The sequence below is a fragment of the Macrotis lagotis genome, chromosome 6 (genome assembly GCF_037893015.1).
Source record: "Macrotis lagotis isolate mMagLag1 chromosome 6, bilby.v1.9.chrom.fasta, whole genome shotgun sequence".
Lineage (NCBI taxonomy): Eukaryota > Metazoa > Chordata > Mammalia > Peramelemorphia > Peramelidae > Macrotis > Macrotis lagotis.
The window spans coordinates 225,316,265-225,330,357 of NC_133663.1; positions in this window are offsets into that span (position 1 = coordinate 225,316,265).

The window sequence follows — 14,093 nt, forward strand, 5'->3', positions numbered from 1 at the left end:
AAAGAAAATGTAAGCTATATAAATTTAGTGACATCTCCAACCCAAATGTTCATGTGAACTATTTGTGCCCAACCTGTTGTAGAGACTTCTGAGCTTATATTGGTCTGATTAGCCACAGTTGGACACATTATACCTTGATTGCACTGAAGTGATGTAATTTTGGTTTTCTTTCAGAATGAAGGACAATAACCAACTAGCTTTTGGCAAGCACTCATCTTACTGTATTTTTCCTCATCTGAGGTTTAATATCCTAAAGTCATTAAAAAAGAGTTATTTCTGTTGTTTGATCTTTTAAAGAATCTTGAATCACACTGATATATGGAAACATCAATTCAGTATAGAATATGATCCAAAAATATCAATAGCACTTCTGTGTATTAGTGAAATTAAGGAAGCAATATAAAGGGAAAAGATTCTTTTTACAACAGTTACAGAAAGTCATTTATTAAATAATTTTGTATGACTATGGCCATAATATCTCTTTAAAGAAAGTAAGAAACCTATTAAATAAGATATGAACTAACCCTGAGATTTTATTAATAGAGAAACTTCTAGATAAAGACATTCCCTTGACCAATATTGGTTGATGGCTACAATCTCTCTTATTGCATATTTTAAAATATTTTGTAGTTTTGAAAGTGGTGATCAACTTTCATTTGGTTGTAAAATTGCTAAGCATATGTAAAGGATGGTCATGTAGTTTCTCTTGCCTCACCCCCAACCAGAATGAGATGTGCTTAAAATAAAAAGAAAAGCTCAGAATACAATTAGCAGATGGAGAGAATAAATAAAGTGTTCAAGAGTTTTCCCATAATAAAAAAAAAGGGAATACCATTATGAACATACTCTGGGAGCCTAGATAAATCAATATACCCTGAAGAGACGTTGCACCAACCAGGGACTATGTTAGAATTTGATAAAGAGCAAAAGGCCTACCTGAGTATATAGTACTTGAAATTATAAATTGCCTTGGATACATGCTCTCTGTCTAGGTAGTGATAACCTTTTAATCATTCTCTCTCCATAGACATATGTATTTCTGGAAGAGGATACTCCAATTTTATAGGGAGCTTTTCTTTTCTTTTCTTTTTCTTTTTTTTAATTTAATTTTATTAAAGATATTATTTGAGTTTTACAATCTTCCCCCAATCTTGCTTCCCTCCCCCCCACAGAAAGGACTCTGTCAGTCTTTACTTTGTTTCCATGTTGTACCTTGATCCAAATTGGGTGTGATGAGAGAGAAGTCTAAGAGATAACAAGATCATATAATAAGATACCTGTTTATTTTTCTAACTTAAAGGGAATAATCCTTGCACTTTGTTCAAATTCCACAGCTCCATAACTGGACACAGATGGTACTCTCCTTTGCAGACAGCCCAAAATTGTTCCCGATTGTTGCGCTGATGGAATGAGCAAGTCCTTCAAGGTTGAACATCACTCCCATATTGCTGTTAGGGTGTACAGTGTTTTTCTGTTTCTGCTCATCTCACTCAGCATCAGTTCATGCAAATCCCTCCAGGTTTCCCTGAAATCCCATCCCTCCTGATTTCTAATAGAACAATAGTGTTCCATGAAATACATATACCACAGTTTGCTAAGCCATTCCCCAATTGAAGGACATTTACTGGATTTCCAATTCTTTGCCACCACAAACAGGGCTGCTATAAATATTTTTGTACAAGTAATGTTTTTACCCTTTTTCCTCATCTCTTCAGGGTATAGACACAGTAGTGGTATTGCTGGTTCAAAGGGTATGCACATTTTTGTTGCCCTTTGGGCATAGTTCCAAATAGCTCTCCAGAAGGGTTGGATGAGTACACAGCTCCACCAACAGTGTAATAGTGTCCCAGATTTCCCACATCCCTTCCAACAATGATCATTATCCTTCCTGGTCATACTGGCCAATCTGAGAGGTATGAGGTGGTACCTCAGAGAAGCTTTAATTTGCATTTCTCTAATAATGATTTAGAGCAATTTTTCATATGGCGATGGATTGCTTTGATCTCCTCATCTGTAAATTGCCTTTGCATATCCTTTGACCATTTGTCAATTGGGGAATGGCTTTTTGTTTTAAAAATATGACTCAGTTCTCTGTATATTTTAGAAATGAGTCCTTTGTCAGAATCATTAGTTGTAAAGATTGTTTCCCAATTTACTACATTTCTTTTGATCTTGGTTACATTGGTTTTATCTGTGCAAAAGCTTTTTTAATTTAATGTAATTGAAATCATCTAATTGGTTTTTGGTGATGTTCTCCATCTCTTCCTTAGTCATAAACTGTTCCCCTTTCCAAAGATCTGACAGGTAGACTAGTCCTTGATCTTCTAATTTGCTTATAGTATTGTTTTTTTATGTCTATCTCCTGTAACCATTTGGATCCTACCTTGGGAAAGGGTGTGAGGTGTTGGTCTAATCTAAGTTTCTTCCATACTAACTTCCAATTATCCCAGCAATTTTTATCAAAGATGGAGTTTTTATCCCAATGGCCAGACTCTTTGGGTTTATCAAACAACAGATTACTGTAATCTTCTCCTGCTTTTACACCTAGTCTATTCCACTGGTCCACCACTCTATTTCTTAGCCAATACCAAAGAGTTTTAATGACTGATGCTTTATAATATAAGTTTAGATTGGGTAGTGCTAAGCCACCTTCTTTTTTTTTTAAAGCAATAGAATGTTTATTAAAGATATTATTTGAGTTTTACAGTTTTCCCCCAATCTTGCTTTCCTCCCCCCACCCCCCACCCCACAGATAGCACTCCGTCAGTCTTTACTTTGTTTCCATGTTGTACCTCGATCCAAATTGGGTGTGATGAGAGAGAAATCATATCCTTAAAGACAACAGAATTCTCAGAGGTAACCAGATCAAACCATAAGACATCTGGTTTTTTTCTGAATTAAAGGGAATAGTCCTTGTACTTTGTTCAAACTCTACAGCTCCTTATCTGGATACAGATGGTACTCTCCTTTGCAGACAGCCCAAAATTGTTCCCAATTGTTGCGCTGATGGAATGAGCAAGTCCTTCAAGGTTGAACATCACTCCCATGTTGCTGTTAGGGTGTACAGTGTTTTTCTGTTTCTGCTCATCTCACTCAGCATCAGTTCATGCAAATCCCTCCAGGTTTCCCTGAAATCCCATCCCTCCTGATTTTGAATAGAACAATAGTATTCCATGACATACATATACCACAGTTTGCTAAACCATTCCCCAATTGAAGGGCATTTACTGGATTTCCAATTCTTTGCCACCACAAACAGGGCTGCTATAAATATTTTTGTACAAGTAATGTTTTTACCCTTTTTCCTCATCTCTTCAGGGTATAGACCCAGTAGTGGTATTGCTGGGTCAAAGGGTATGCACATTTTTGTTGCCCTTTGGGCATAGTTCCAAATAGCTCTCCAGAAGGGTTGGATGAGTTCACAGCTCCACCAACAGTGTAATAGTGTCCCAGATTTCCCACATCCCTTCCAACAATGATCATTATCCTTCCTGGTCATACTGGCCAATCTGAGAGGTGTGAGGTGGTACCTCAGAGAAGCTTTAATTTGCATTTCTCTAATAATTAATGATTTAGAGTATTTTTTCATATGGTTATGGATTGCTTTGATTTCCTCATCTGTAAATTGCCTTTGCATATCCTTTGACCATTTGTCAATTGGGGAATGGCTTTTTGTTTTAAAAATATGACTCGGTTCTCTGTATATTTTAGAAATGAGTCCTTTGTCAGAATCATTAGTTGTAAAGATTGTTTCCCAATTTACTACTTTTATTTTGATTTTGATTACATTGGTTTTAGCTGTGCAAAAAATTTTTAATTTAATGTAATTGAAATCATCTAATTGGTTTTTAGTGATGTTCTCCAACTCTTCCTTAGTCATAAACTGCTCCCCTTTCCATAGATCTGACAGGTAGATTAGTCCTTGATCTTCTAATTTGCTTATAGTATTGTTTTTTATGTCTATGTCCTGTAACCATTTGGATCTTATCTTGGTAAAGGGTGTGAGGTGTTGGTCTAATCTAAGTTTCTTCCATACTAACTTCCAATTATCCCAGCAGTTTTTATCAAAGAGGGAGTTTTTGTCCAGGTGGCCTGAGTCTTTGGGTTTATCAAACAGCAGATTACTATAATCCTCTCCTGCTTTTACACCTAGTCTATTCCACTGGTCCACCACTCTATTTCTTAGCCAATACCAAACAGTTTTGATGACTGATGCTTTATAATATAATTTTAGATCGGGTAGTGCTAAGCCAACTTTGTTTGCATTTTTTTTTCATTAACCTCCTGGCAATTCTTGACTTTTTATTTCTCCATATGAATTTACTTACAATTTTTTTCTAACTCATTAAAGTAATTTTTTGGAATTTTGATTGGTAGGGCACTAAACAGATAGTTTAGTTTTGGTAGAATTGTCATTTTTATTATATTAGCTCTACCTATCCATGAGCAGTTGATATTTGCCCAGTTATTTAAATCTGACTTAATTTGTGTGAGAAGTGTTTTATAATTGTTTTCAAAAAGATTCTGAGTCTGTCTTGGCAAATAAACTCCCAAGTATTTTACACTGTCTGAGGTTACTTTGAATGGGATTTCTCTTTCTAGCTCTTCCTGCTGTTTCTTGCTAGACATATATAGACAAGTTGAGGATTTTAGGGTTTATTTTATAAACTGCAACTTTTCTAAAATTGCTAATTGTTTGCAGTAGTTTTTTAGATGATTTCTTAGGATTCTCTAGGTAGACCATCATGTCATCTGCAAAGAGTCAGAGTTTTGTCTTGTCCTTCCCAATTGTAATTCTTTCAATTTCTTTTTCTTCTCTAGTTGCGGATGCTAAAATTTCTAATACAATATTGAATAGTAGTGGTGATAATGGGCACCCTTGTTTGACCCCTGATCTTATTGGGAATGCCTCTAGCCTCTCCCCATTGAATATAATGCTTGTTGATGGTTTCAGATAGATACTGCTAATTATTTTAAGGAACAGTCCATTTATTCCTACACTCTCTAGTGTTTTTAATAGGAATGGATGCTGTATTTTGTCAATAGCTTTTTCAGCATCTATTGATATGATCATATGATTTCTGATAGGTTTGTTGTTGATATAATTGAGTATACTAACAATTTTCCTAATATTGAACTAACCCTGCATTCCTGGAATAAATCCTACTTGATCATAATGTATTATCCTAGTGATGACTTGTTGTAGTTGTTTTGCTGAGATTTTGTTTAGGATTTTTGCATCTATCCCATCAGGGAAATAGGTCTATAATTTTCTTTCTCTGTTTTAACTCTTCCTGGTTTAGGTAACAGTACCATATTGGTTTCATAGAAAGAGTTAGGCAGAGTTCCATCTTTCCCTATTTTTCCAAAGAGTTTATATAGGATTGGAATCAATTGTTCCTTAAATGTTTGGTAGAATTCACTTGTGAATCCATCAGGCCCTGGAGATGTTTTTTTTAGGGAGTTCAATAATGGCTTGTTGAATTTCATTTCTGAGATAGGGCTGTTTAGGTATTTAATCTCTCCTTTATTTAACCTGGGCAACTTATATTTTTGTAAATATTCATCCATTTCACTTAGATTATAAAATTTTTTGGCATGGAGTTGCGCAAAATAATTTTGAATTATTACTTTAATTTCCTCCTCATTGGTGGTGAGTTCACCTTTTTCATTTATGATACTAGCAATTTGGTTTTCTTCTTTCTTTTGTTTTAATCAAATTGACCAGATGTTTATCAATTTTATTGGTTTTTTTATAATACCAGCTTTTGGTTTTATTTATTAATTCAATAGTTTTTTTGCTTTTGATTTTATTAATTTCTCCTTTAATTTTTAAAATTTCTAATTTGGTATTTAATTGGGGATTTTTGATTTGTTCTTTCTCTAATTTTTTAGTTGCATGTTTAGTTCATTGATTTCCTCTTTCTCCAATTTATTCATATAAGCATTTAGAGCTATAATATATCCCCTGAGAGTCGCTTTGAATGAGTCCCATAGGTTTTGGTATGCTGTTTCATTATTATCATTATCTAGCATAAAATGGTTAATTCTTTCTATAATTTGTTTTTTGGTCCACTCATTTTTTTAAAAATGAGGTTATTCAGTTTCCAATTTGTTCTGGGTCTGTATCTCCTTGGCCCAGTATTGCATATGACTTTTATTGCATTGTGATCTGAGAAAGATGTATTCACTATTTCTGCTTTGCTGCAGTTGATCATTAGGTTTTTATGTCCTAGTACATGGTCAATTTTTGTATAAGTTCCATGTACTGCAGAGAAAAAGGTATATTCCTTTCTATCCCCATTCAGTTTCCTCCATAAGTCTACCATATCTAATTTTTCTAACAATCTATTTACCTCCCTAATTTCTTTCTTGTTTGTTTTATGTTTCGATTTATCTAGATCTGATAGCGGGAGGTTTAGGTTTCCCACTAGTAGAGTTTTGCTGTCTATGTCTTTCTGTAGTTCTTTCAGCTTCTCCTAAAAGAATTTGGGTGCTGTCCCACTGGGTGCATATATATTCAACATCGAAATGACTTTATTATCTATGGTACCTTTTAGGAGGATAAAGTTTCCTTCCTTATCTCTTTTAACACTATCTATTTTTGCTGCTGCTTTGTCTGAATTAAGGATTGCTACCCCTGCTTTTTTTACTTCAGCTGAAGCAAAATATATTTTGCTCCAACCTTTTTCCTTTACTCTATATGTATCTCTCTGCTTCAAATGAGTTTCTTGTAAGCAGTATATTGTAGGATTCTGGTTTTTAATCCACTCTGCTATTTGCTTATGTTTTAAGGGAGAGTTCATCCCATCCACATTCAAGGGTATGATTACTAATTCTTTATTGCCCTCCATGCTATCTTCCCTCTGTTAGTATTATCCCCCTTCCCCCCCCTTTTATCCATATTCCCCAGTCTTTTGTTTCTGAATACCACTCACTACAGTGTGTTTGCCCCTCCTATATCACACCCTCCCCTTTCTTTCCCCTTTCCCTTCCCTTCCTTTTGTTATTTCCCCTTATTTCCCCCAGTCCCCTTCCCTTTCTCCACCCCCCCTCCCCTTTTCCCCTTTTAATACTTGGAAGGTTAGATGTATTATAAGTTAACTGAGTATGTGTAGGTTGACTTTAAGCCAAGTCTGATGAGAAGAAGATTCAGGTGTTTCTCCTGTGCTCCCTTTCCCCCCACTATTACCATAGGTTTTTTGTACCTCTTAGAGTAATGAGATTTACCCCATTCAATCCCCTCCCTCCTCCTGTCTCTTTCCTGTCCCCCTTTTTAGGGAGGTAGTGTGTTTTTTTAAGATCATTCTATCTAAGTCATAGAAAATTCTGAGTGTCTGTCCCTTCTAGTTCAGTATATTCTATCAAATAGACTCAAAATTCTTGAGAGTTATTAGAGTCTTTCTCCCACATGGGGTTAAAGTCAGTTACATCCCATTAGATAGTAGTCTCATGGATAGGTCATGAATGTCTATCATTTCTGGCTAGGTGTATTCTCTCTGTTAGAGTTACATTTCTCAAGATTTATGAGATTCTTCCCCCCCCCCCCCCATGCTGGGATATAGCCAGTTTCAACTTACTGGATTGCATTTTTTTTTCCTTTTATCACGCCCCCCGTTTTTAACCTTTTCATATGTCTCTTGAACCTCCTGTTTGATGTCCAAATTTTCTGTTTAGCTCTGGTCTTTTCATCAGAAATTTTTGGAATTTTTCCATTTTGTTAAATGTCCATCTTTTTCCTTGGAAGAGAAGGCTCAGCTGTGCAGGAAAGTAGATTCTTGGCTCCATTCCAAGCTCCCGTGCTCTTTGAAATATCTCGTTCCAGGCCCTTGGATCCCTTAAAGTTGATGCAGCCAGGTCCTGCGTGATCCTTACTGTGGCTCCTTGATATTGAAATTGTTTCTTTCTGGCTGCTTGCAGGATTTTCTCTTTTACCTGATAGTTCTGGATTTTGGCCACAACATTCCTTGGTGTTTTCATTTTAGGATCTTTTTCTGGTGGGGATCAATGTACTCTTTCAATAACTACTTTGCCCTCCGATTCCATGATATCAGGGCAGTTTTCCATCACTGGATCCTGTAATATTAAGTCCAGGCTTTTTTTCTCTTCAATGTTTTCGGGAAGTCCTATAATTTTCAGGTTGCCCCTCCTCGATCTATTCTCAAGGTCAGTGGTTTTCTTGATGAGGCATTTTACATTTGCTTCTATTTTTTCTATTTTTTATTTTGTTTAACTGACTCTTGCTTTCTCATGGAGTCATTAGTTTTTGTAGACTCCATGCTTTTTTGGGGGAGTAGTTTTCTTCATTAACTTTTTTGCAACTCCATTTGAAAGAGCTTTCCATTTGACCAATTGAGGTTTTGAGAGAATTAATTTCTTTTTGCATTTGCTCATTTGAGCATCTGAGAGAATTATTCTCATTTTGTAATTGTCCAATTGATGATATGAGAGTTTTATTCTCCTTTTGTGTTTGTCCAATTGTACTTTCTAAGGTTTTCTTTTCTTGTTGCAAGGTATTAATTGTCTCTCCCAAATTTTTAAGCTCCTTTCTTATTTCTTCAAGGAATTCTTTCTGTGCTGGAGAACAGATTGTATTCTCCTCAGAGGTTCGAAGTCTCTCTGAGTTGGGGTCTTTCCCTTCCAGGAATTTTTCTATGGATCCGCCTTTCCGCTGACCCTTCTTCATTATGCTAAGACCTTGAGTTGGGGGGGGGGGGTGGTTCACCTGGGCTTGGGATCGCTAAAGGCTTTACTGTGTGCAGTTTCTCTGGCTGACCAGTAGGGGGTTCTGGTTGCTTTCTCTGGAGTGTCTGTGACCTTGGTTGAGAGGCCTTCTCCCTTTGCTTGATGGGAGGAGTTGGAGCTAGTGAATTCTTTTGCCTTCAATCAATGGTGAGCTTTACCCTGGCCTGAGTTCATTCCTCAACTGGGCTGGTTCTTCTGCTCACATACCTGGGCCTGAGGCTGAAGTAGTTTGCATTTGTTTGTTTGGGAAGAGGCCTCTGTGCAATGGAGGCATGGACTCAGAGTTTCTCAGAACCGAGGAGCCCAGGGATGGTGTGCGCAGCTCTCTTGTACCAGAACTCTCCCCCCAGCCTGGTCCCCAAGCTACAGGGGGAAAGCACCAACACCAGCGCATCTGCTTCCCCGCGGACCCAAGCCCCTTTCGTCCAGCCCCACCACTGATCCAGCAGGTCCGGCTCTCTGGCCCTCACACTCCCAGTTCCAATTCAGCTGTTAATCTGACTGATCCAGGGCTGAATCTCTCTCTGAGCCCAGACTCACCTGCCCGAATTCTGCCAAAGCTGCTGCTGGAGACAAATCCTGAGATAGATGTTCTTTCTCCTGGCTTTTCTTTCTGGGTTTTGTGGGTCAGATTTCTTTTAAGAGGTTTGTTTCATGTGATTGATGGGGAAGAGATCAGGAGACTTTAGAACTGTGCCTGTCTTCTCTCTGCCATCTTGGCCGGAAGTCACCAGGGAGCTGTTTTGAAAATATGCTTTCTATACCATTTGGCTAAAATCCATGGAGTCAACTGGTAATTTTTTTCTTTTCTTTTCCTCCTAAAGATTTTGTTTATTTTGAGATTTACAATTTTTCCCCTAATCTTACTTCTCTTCCCCCCACTCCCCACAGAAGGCAATTTGCCAATCTTTACATTGTTTTGTTTTAGGTTTTTTTTTTTTTTTTGATTTTTTGTAAGGCAAATGGGGTTAAGTGGCTTGCTCAAGACCACACAGCTAGGTAATTATTAAGTGTCTGAGACCGGATTTGAACCCTGGTACTCCTGACTCCAGAGCCAGTGCTTTATCCACTATGCCACCTAGCTGCCCCAATCTTTACATTGTTTCCATGGTATACATTGATGGAAATTGAATGTGATGAGAGAGAAATCATATCCTTAAGGGAGAAACATAAAGTATAAGAGATAGCAAGATCAAACAATAAGATATGTTTTTTTTCCTAAATTAAAAGTTAATAATCCCTGGTCTTTGTTCAAACTCTACAGTTCTTTCTCTGGATACAGATGGTACTCTCCATTGCAGACAGCCCCAAGTTGTCCCTGTTTGTTGCAGTGATTGAATGAACGAGTCCATCAAGGTTGATCATCACCACCATGTCACTGTTAGGGTATACAGTGTTTTTCTGGTTCTGCTCATCTCACTCAGCATCAGTTCATACAAATCCCTCCAGGCTTCCCCAAATTCCCATCCCTCCTGGTTTCTAATAGAACAATAATGTTCCATGACATACATATACCACAGTTTGATAAGCCGTTCCCCAATTGAAGGAGATTTACTTGATTTCTAGTTCTTTGCCACCACAAACAGAGCTGCTATGAATATTTTTGTACAAGTGATGTTTTTACCCTTTTTCATCATCTATTCAGGGTATAGACACAGTAGTGGTATTGCTGGATCAAAGGGTATGCACATTTTGTTGCCCTTTGGGCATAGTTCCAAATTGCTCTCCAGAAAGGTTGGATGAGTTCACAGCTCCACCAACAATGTAATAGTGTCCCAGATTTCCCACAACCTTTCCAAAAATGATCATTATTGTTTCTGGTCATATTGGCCCAACTGGGTAATTTTTAATGGGAAGAAAACCAAATGTACAGATATCCCTAGAGCCTAAGAGTAATCACCCCCCCCCAGTCCACATCTTCACGCCACTCACCCAAACTACTTGTGATTGCAAGATAAAGAAAAGTACCCAAGAGAAGATATATTACATATCGATATTACATTATATATTATACCCATTTATAAGGTTTCCTCCAATTAAAATTTTGTTTATATTTGCTTTGTGATATTCCTCATTTTAATTTCAATAATTTTCATTTTTTCTTTCTGTATTTATCAGGCTGTCAGTTGATTAGCCAATACTTATTCCGTAGAACCAACTATAATTCTAAGAGTTCAAATATTTTTATTTTCCTATTTCTGAGATTAATTTTCTTATTTTTATGGTCTCAATATTTTGCTACAGGAATTTATCCCTTAATTCTTTTAACTGGAATCAATGTTATTTATTTTTCTTATTGAAAAGCCTAAAAATTCAAACATCTTCTCACTTCTCTTTTTAGTAATATAACAGATTTTAATATCTTCTTTAAAATTATCTGATTATTTTGTTTAGTATTAACTCCCTGATCAAAGTATTGAAAGAATTTTTAAAATGTCATTAAGATAGAACTGTTTACTATTTTAAATTCTAATAATCTTCTATGGAGAATGTATTCTTTTTCATCTACTAAGTAAAACTTTATGAACCAGAATATATTTGATTTCTTCCACTAATTTTTGTCAAGATTGTCAGGAGATAAGAGAAAAGAACTTGAAAAGGATAAGCAAAAGATGATTAATAACTAGACTTGGAGGAAAGGGAGAATCTTTCTTTTTTCTTTTCTTTGGTTTTTGCAAGGCAAATGGGATTAAATGGCTTGCTTGCCCAAAGCCACACAGCTAGGTAATTATTAAGTGTCTGAGGCGGGATTTGACCTCAGGTACTCCTGACTCCAGGGCCAGCGCTCTATCCACTGCACCACCTAGCTGCCCCTAGGAGAATCTTTAAAACACAATACCCATTCAAAAGATTGAAGTAAATTTGTTTTGAGGTTGCAAGTCAGAAATTCACAAAAGTAATGTAGGCTAAACAAAAGTATGATTTGAGTATGAGAGCATAGTAAAATCACACTAAGAAAGAGTTTGGGAGGTTAATATTTCAAAATAATAAATTCTCAAAGTAAAATAGAAATAAAATAAACAGAAGAATTATCAAATAAAAAATAAAATACCATTTAAAAATTGTGATATGATTGATAATTCATAAATTGGTTAGAAGAGGAAATTATCCAAATCAATAGTGGAAACAAAGCTATCATGGAATATGATAGACTAGAAATAATAAAGAAAATTATCTGATTACATGCCAGTATATATTAGCAAAATTCAAATTAGAAAAATAAAACAATACTTATAAAAATATAAATTTATCCATACTGACAATCTCTGAGTAAAAATAACTCATATGTGATACTGTTCACCTTTCATTTTTGAAGAAGACCAATGACATTATAGAATGATACCTTCAGTTGTTTGTGAATTGGATTTAAGTGAGGCAGAGTGATACAAAGTCACCTCACTCTTTCTTCCAGAGTCATCCAAATGACAAGACAAAAGGCAAGACATGAGAAGTACCCTGATGCAAATGTAACAAAAGATGGATTGATATTTGGATTTTTCTAGGAGAGTTACCCTCATCAATGAGATAACAGATCCATTAAAGTTTTGGATTATACTTGATACTACAGAGCTATATGAATCATGTAATAGCACAACCCCCCCCCAAAAAAATTAAAATTAAGAATAACCAATGGGTAACAGAAACATTGCAGTTAAAATACAGAATATTACCATGCAGGCAAAATATGATATAAATGAAAGCAAAGATAAGGATGACTGGCCTGATAATGTTGAGAGGAAGAGAATTACATTCTAAAATTATGGTCTAAAATTTCCAAGATAATAAACATATCTGAGGAATAGTTTTGATATTTTGGCAAGATGGGGAAATTTATGGAAAGAACAGGACAAGAATCATATAGAATAAGTACATATGAACAGGTTGTAATCTGCATTGATCAGAGAATAGCAACTCAATGAATAAGAGTCTGTCAAAGTTTCAAAGCACCATTTTTTAAACTAATTTTGATCTCCTTGATCTTTTATATTCTCATAACAGAAAATGAATTTCTCTAATTACATTTTGTATTTCAATCTATTCCTTCCTTTAAAATTTACCAGGCTTTCTTGTATGCACATTGTTGCTATTCTGAGAAAGAAAAACTCATAGTTGTAAGTTTTCATTACTTAATGAAGCCTTTACCCATATGTAGTGATTACTAGCTGGTGAATTAGACAGAGGGCTAGCTATGGATTCAGAATTCAAATCTAGCCTCAGACACTTACTAGCTATGTAACCCTGGGATAGTCACTTAAACTTGTTTACTTCAGTTTCCTCCTCTGTAAAATAAGAGAAAGAAATGTTAAAGAACTCCAATATCTTTACCAAGAAAACTCCAAATAGGGTTCCAAAGAATCAGACATGAGTGAAATAACTCAACAGCAACATATCATATATAGTCCTTGTATATTCTACTTATGCATTTTGCTATTAATTGTATTTTCTATGTTACTATTTCCTATGTTGTATGTTACTATTTAGTATTTGCCTGGACACAATTGCAAAAGATTAGTTGTTTTAAACCTAAAAGAGAAGCACAGCATCCAGGCACCCCAAATATCACTCACAAAGCTCGTGATATTCTCTACTTATCACTTCAGCATTGATCAATGATATACTTCAATAGCAACCTACAAAAGTCCACCAATGTTCACATACCACTCAAGATAGTATTTCTGCTCAAAAATGACTCACATTAAATTCCAATTGGTGAATTTGACAGTTTATTAAGTGGTTGTTGTCATTCAGTTGTTTCAGCCATGTGTGACTCTTTGTGATCCCATTTGGGTTTTTCTTGGTAAAGATGCAGGAGTGGATTGCCATTTCCATCTCCATCTTGATCAAATTTTACAGATGAGGAAACAGGGAAGCGGGGTTAAGTGACATGCTCAGGGTCAATAGTCATATTTGAACTCAGATCTTTTGGAGTGTATTAGGTTATCTGCTATCATCTGTGTGATAGCCTATTTTTTTGCCTTAAAAATTCCTTCCATTTATTTAAGTATTGATTGTGAGATGTGAGAGGCATAAGACTACCCAGCATGGTTTGCCAGCATCAAAGAAGTTGTTGTGCTCTTATGAGCAAAGAAGAATCAGGAGCGAAAAAGGAAATGTGCAATGCATAAATCTAGAGACATCTCCATCCCAAAAATGCAAATGGGACTATTTGTGCCCAACCTGTGGTATTCTTTCAAGGTTGTCCTGGACTGATCAACCACAATCAAACACATTGAATCTTGATCTCAACATCATGTCATTGGTTCTCTTTGAGTAGGAAGGATATTGAAAAAGTTCTAGGAGTATGTGTGTTGAAATTTGAGAAAGACAACTCAAGATAATTGAGTTGA